The sequence below is a fragment of the Oryctolagus cuniculus genome, chromosome 2 (assembly GCF_051225735.1).
Source record: "Oryctolagus cuniculus isolate XC-2025 breed Fujian yellow rabbit chromosome 2, ASM5122573v1, whole genome shotgun sequence".
In the NCBI taxonomy this organism is placed as follows: Eukaryota; Metazoa; Chordata; class Mammalia; order Lagomorpha; family Leporidae; genus Oryctolagus; species Oryctolagus cuniculus.
This window is the reverse complement of record NC_142868.1, coordinates 44786838-44793119: the sequence shown is the minus strand read 5'-3', so window position 1 is coordinate 44793119 and position 6282 is coordinate 44786838. Positions and strand designations below refer to the sequence as shown.

The 6282-nt window shown below is 45.6% G+C and overlaps 1 pseudogene; it reads right to left on the bottom strand.

The window, feature by feature from the left end:
• Positions 1-1916: 1916 nt before the first annotated feature.
• LOC100338551 (oxysterol-binding protein-related protein 9 pseudogene) lies at positions 1917-3571 on the bottom strand (annotated as a pseudogene).
• Between the last annotated feature and the right edge of the window lie 2711 nt (positions 3572-6282).

Below are 6282 nucleotides of genomic sequence, written 5' to 3'. Positions count from 1 at the left end.
TGCTCAACCAGGAGACTGAACCCCTGTCTGGGTCTCCCACATGGGTTCCAGGGGTCCCTCGTATTTGGACCGTCTTCCTCTGCTTTCCCAGGCACGTTAGCAGGGAGCTAGATCGGAAGCAGTGTTCCAAGAGGATATGCCTATGTTTCCAGTGGTGGCTTAACCCACTGTGGCACAATGCTGGCCCCAGACCGCGGTGTTTTGTAGATTAGACCCTTCCTGCAGGTTAGGGGCAGCCAGACCATATTTTAGAGTCAGATTGTTATGGTTTCTCCCTGCTGTGTATCAGCTGAAAGGAACATAAGTTGCATTATGGCAACTTTGATTTTAGCATAAGAAAAGTGGGTCAGTGGTTTTGGCTTGTTCTAATTTATCTTTTGACAGGTGGCTCTATCTCTAATTCCCGGTTCACTTTTCTTAATTAGGCTGCTGAAATGTTCTTTGTTGTAGAATTTTTGTTCTTTTCAGAGTCCATCAGCTTACTCCTCACCCCTGACCATGCCCCAACCAAGGTCTTCCCATCATTCCCCTTGGTATAGGTGTTTTCTGAGGCCTCTGGTAGAGTTGCACAGCAAATAAAACTCTTTTTGTGATCCTTGGGTTTCTTTAGCTGATGAGAGGGTTAGCACAGGGCGGATGTTGCTTCAGTATTAGAGAACTTGTAGTTCTTATGAGGTCCAGCACCTAAAGACACAAAAATACTGATAATGCAATTGGTAAAGAAAGTTGACCATGAAAATGGAGTATAAAGGCCAGCATTGTGGCACAGTGGCTTAAGCCATTGCTTGCAACACCAGCATCCCATGTGAGTGCCAGTTTGAGTCCTGGATGCTCCATTGCAGATCCAGCTTCCTGCTAATGCATGTGGGAAAGCAGAGGAAGATGGTCTAAGTGCTTGGGCCCCTGCACCCATGTGGAAGATTTGGATGGAGTTCCTGGTTCCTGGCTTCAGCCTGGCCTGGTCCCAGTGATTGAGGCCATTAGCAGATGGAAGATCTCTCTCCACTTCTCTTTCTGTCTAACTCAGCTTTTGAATAAGATAATCTTAAGAAAATTAAGCAAGAAAATGGAGTATAAACCAGGGATGTTTATTTACTCAAAATATTTATTAACAAAAAATATTTATTAATAACACACTATATTCTAGGCATTGTTGTAGGTATTAAGGAATTGGATTGACCCTGTGAACCACTTAGGCTCTCTTTTTTTTTTTTTTTATTTGACAGGTAGAGTTATAGACAGCGCGAGAGAGAGACAGAGAGAAAGGTCTTCCTTCCTTTGGTTCACCCTCCAAATGGCTGCCACGGCCAGCACGCTGCTCCAATCTGAAGCCAGGAGCCAGGTGCTTCCTGCTGGTCTCCCACGTGGGTCCAGGGCCCAAGCACTTGGGCCATCCTCCACTGCCCTTTCGGGCCACAGCAGAGAGCTGGACTGGAAGAGGAGCAACCGGGACTAGAACCTGGCGCCCATACCACTTAATCTCTTGATGTTACTGTTGTTGGTATTAATAGGCACAATTAGATATTATTGACTTCTTTTTTTATATATATAAAAATCTCAAGTATATTTGTGCGTGTATTTATATAGAATCCAAGATTACATGAACTGGGAAGCGATTTGTATATCTTAGTAGCAATACTAGAGTGCAGAGCTTCACACCTGGGTTTATAAATGCTTTTCAGAGCACGGGGTTTGGAAAACAGGCAGGCATCTTGTTTTCAGAACCTGAAGTTTTTCTCAGGACTGAAGTCAAAATTGTAATGCCACAGAGGAAGAAAGGGGGGGCTTTTCTTGCTGAAGTTGCTCACCTGTGTTGGCAAGTGCAGTATCCTTGCCATAAGAGCCATAGCGACTCACAGGGAGTGATGAGGTTCTCCCATAGAAAGACTGTTGCCTGATAACACTCACTGCTTGGGTCAGCAGGGGTAAGCTCTGGATTTCCTGACCCAATGCTTGGCAGCACCAAGATGTTTCAGTAATGGTTCACCATAAACCCAACGTGCTCCATCTTCATGAAATAACTTTGTCTCCCTTTGAATTTCCTTCTCCTTCCTGGCTTGGGCTTCCACTCTTTTTCTTCAAATCTGTGCTTTGCTTCTGTGGCTGTGTCAATGTCTGATTTTTTAGTGGAAAGTGACATCCTTCCAAAGACAGAAAGACTCGTATTCATTATGATCTTCTGACTTCCTCACTTTCTTCTTAATTATAGGCAACGTCTTTGTATCTACAAAGATTGTATTCCCCACCTCCTTCCCTTGTGTATTTTGCATGCATTACACCATTCCACTCCCCTTCAATGGAGCAAAAAGTCTTGTCTTTTGGAGAAAAAAATCTCAGCAGCAATTCTGTATTTCTTGTTCCCATAGAAAGGTTTAGTGTGGAAGATGATATTTGTGCTTTAGCCCATTTTGGAACCATTGATATTGCATTCTCCTAATTAATTCCACCCTGGACACCGTGAGGATAGACCTTCCAGAGCAATTGGGAAATGTGAGAATGTAATGTTCATCATAGACTAGACATGACACACAGTTCTGCCCTATGTTGGCTACGCCAATTGACATCCTAAGGAATTTTGATTCAGTCCAGGTATGAGCACTGAACTGTATCTTCTTGTTCAAACACTCGGCATAAGAAACTGAAATGGGTGGATGATGAGAAAACTGTTCAGCCATGAACGTTACACTGTTTTTGGAAACCTAGGGAACTGGTCCTTCCAAAACGACTCTGCATTCTCTTCAGGATCATTTGGTAGCGTCCAGGGGCATTGAAAGGTCTCGGCCAGGCGAGGTTGTATGGCTTTTTGGCAACCGATCCTTTCCTTCCTGCACGAGAAGCTGAGAGGTACCATATCACAGCCTGAACCCTTGGCTCCCTGGAATCCTTCTGGTCACCAATGCTCACAAACAGGTTCGGAGAAGAGGTTTTCTTTCAAGAATAATGTTGGAAGTTGGAAGGACTACCTTAGTTAGATCCATTCCAAGCCTAACCGGTGACATAACACTCTGTGCTCCTCCACTGACCCTGCCTCTCCCTCATCATCTCTATTGTCATGTGACTCTAAAAGGTCAACATCACTTGTTCCGTTGGACATGAAGGAATTCAGTGATTCTGTGGTATCTGGATGTTTCAGACGCAAGCTGCCTTGTGTCAAGATGGAGGCAGATCCAGAAGAATCTATGAAGAGCTTTGGGGATGAGCCACTTCCATCAGCATCATAGAATTCATCTTCACTGCTAGAATAAGAGAAGTCTGGGACTGTATTTAGAGACGAACTGACATGGCTTGGAGAAGTTTGACTGCTACTGGGTGCTGAATGCCCACTGCCTGTACTATTTGGTGTTGGAGTCTGACGATGTCCCAAAGTAGCTAATGCAGATCCAACTGGTGGGGGAGATGGATGCTGCTCTGACTTACACACCTGAGCAGATTATGGAGGTAAGACAGTCTGGGAAGGCATTGTGCTGATCATGGATTCCAAGGGACTAGGCTGGTACATTGTATCTACAGGATTAACAGTACTTTTAGCAATCTGCAGCAACACACTGAGGCGTTTAATTGATTCCACCATGTTATTTGTTGTCTCTGAGGGTTTCAGTTTTCTTTCTCTGTTCATCTTTGCAGCTTTGAAGCTTGTCATCAATAAGCTTTAATTGTTCTATCAAGATTTGCAGGTAAACATCACTCTAAGTTTTTTTTTTTTTTTTTTATCAACATCTTGGACACTAGGAACAAACCCTGAATCCAAGCCTCTGGAGGGTAGCAAGGAGGAGGTCAGGAGAGCACGACATTCGCGCCCATGGCCTGGTCCCAAGCAGGCAGCTGGGAACCCGGGGATTCAGGGGTTGGGGCTGGCCCCTCAACCAGACCCTTGGGGTCTGCTTGCTCCACAAGCAGCCAGTGAGATAGCCATTTGTGAAGGCCCCGCCCTCAGTGCCTCCCGGGGAGGGAGCTGGGTCTGCTCTTGAGCACCCCTTTCCATGCCCCTGTGATCGGATGCCCCAGCTGTGCCGCGAACAATCCAGTAAGAGGTTCAGTCCATCCACCAGGACTACCTTTAACTTACTTTCTTTTTAAGATTCATTTATTTGAAAGATGGAATTACAGAGAGAGAGGGAGAGAGAGAGAGAGAGAGAGAGAGAGAAAGAGAAAGAGAGAGAGAAAGGCAGGGGCAGCGAGAGTGAGCGTCCATCTGCTGGTTCACTCCCCAAAAGGCTGCAGTGGCTAGAGCTAGGCTAGTCTGAAGCCAGGGGCTTCTTCTATGTGGGTGCAGGGGCCCAAGCACTTGGGCCATCTGCTGCTGCTTTCCCAGACTATCTGCAGGGAGATGGATCAGGAGTGTAGCAGCCAGGACTCAAACTGATGCCCAAATGGGATGCAAGCACTGCAGGTGGTAGCTTTAACTACTAGGCTACAGCGCTGGCTTCTCTTATTGACTTAATAATGTACTAGTATATCTGCCACATAACTAAATGATTAGTTAAATTAGTGACTATTTAGCACATACAGTGAAGACTGATTTGGTTTGGTGAGGTTAATACTGAGGAATGTTGGTCTATTGGTGGAGTTTACTTAGAACTCTGTCACTCTTTGTACCTGCAATGCATCATGGTATCAGGCAATGAGTGTTATGTACCAGAGAACTTCAAACAGTTCATGGAAAAAATGGAAATAAAAGTGGTTTACTTTGTTGAAAAAAGTTGTTGAAGTCCATGCACAGTTGTCTCCAAATATGTATTTTCCACGAACTTCTTAAAGATACCTTGGTAGCCAGCGCCGCAGCTCACAAGGCTAATCCTCCGCCTTGCAGCGCCGGCATACCAGGTTCTAGTCCCAGTCAGGGCGCCGGATTCTGTCCCGGTTGCCCCTCTTCCAGGCCAGCTCTCTGCTGTGGCCAGGGAGTGCAGTGGAGGATGGCCCAAGTGCTTGGGCCCTGCACCCCATGGGAGACCAGGATAAGTACCTGGCTCCTGCCATCGGATCAGTGCGGTGCGCGGGCCACAGCGCACCAGCCGTGGCGGCCATTGGAGGGTGAACCAACGGCAAAGGAAGACCTTTCTCTCTCTCTCACTGTCCACTCTGCCTGTCCAAAAAAAAAAAAAAAAAAAAAAAAAAAAAAAGTAAAAAAAAAGATACCTTGGTGTTTGGTTCAAGAGTTCAGGATTTGCAGTTAGAGAAGTTGGTCTTTGAAATCCATCTATGTGATTGTGGGCAAGTGAAGTAACCGTTCCATGTCTTAGTTCTATTATTTGTCAGATGGGAATTCCTGGTTGTTCCCTAAATGGTAACTGTTTCTATGCACAGTCCTATGACCTTTCCTGTCTCTCCTGGAACTACAGTTATTTTTGTACATTTTGCATCTCTTGAATTAGACTGGAAGTCCCTGTATGGCGGGTTGGTGTCTCTCAAGGTAACTAGCAAGGGTGATTGACAGGTGCTTACTGAGAAATATAGCCTAGTTACTAACACCTACTGAATGTTCACTGTGCATTAGGTGGCGCCATTCTGGCAGTCAACATAGGAACAAATAAGGCCCAAGTACCTGCTAAGAAAGCAGGTCCCTGGGCCCTATCTCCAGCACAGGGACTTAGCATCTCTGGGTCTTATGCACAATTAGGTGGAGAACTCTCACTGTGCAGTATTTGGATGGTGAGCCACAGATGCAGTGCCCAGCAACTGAAACCCACCCCACAGTGGATGGCGTGCGTCCCTGTACCACTTTCATGCTTTTTGCCACAGCTGTGTGAGCCTGCTGTATAACCGACCTGAGAGTTTTCTTTAGATTTGCTCACTCAAAGATCTGAAATGTATTTATTAAAAATGAAAACTTTGTGCCATAAATGTTAATAGTAAACACACTACTGGTTGCTGTGATAGAAGGCAAGTGTAAAGGAAACAAGTTTCAGATGATGCCAGCTAGACATTGCTAAGGGTAGAGCCCCCGTTTTCCTGGTTAAATGGAAAATCAGCAGGTATGAGAGAGATTGGAGCTTGTGCTTAAGAAGAGGAAGCCTAGTTACTGAAATGGAGGTCAATTTGATGCTAAACACTTGATTATTGAATACAAAGAGCTTTTTTTCTTTTTTTGAAAGGTATAATGGCAGAGAGAGAGAGAGAGAATCCTCCATCTCCTGGTTCCCTCCTCAAATTGCCCAATGGCAGGCACTGGTCCAGAAAGAAGCCAGGAGCTGGGAACTGCGTCTGTGTCTCCCATATGGGTGGCAGCAACCCAAGTATTTGAGCCACATCTGCTGCCTCCCAGGCACATTCACAGGAAGCCGA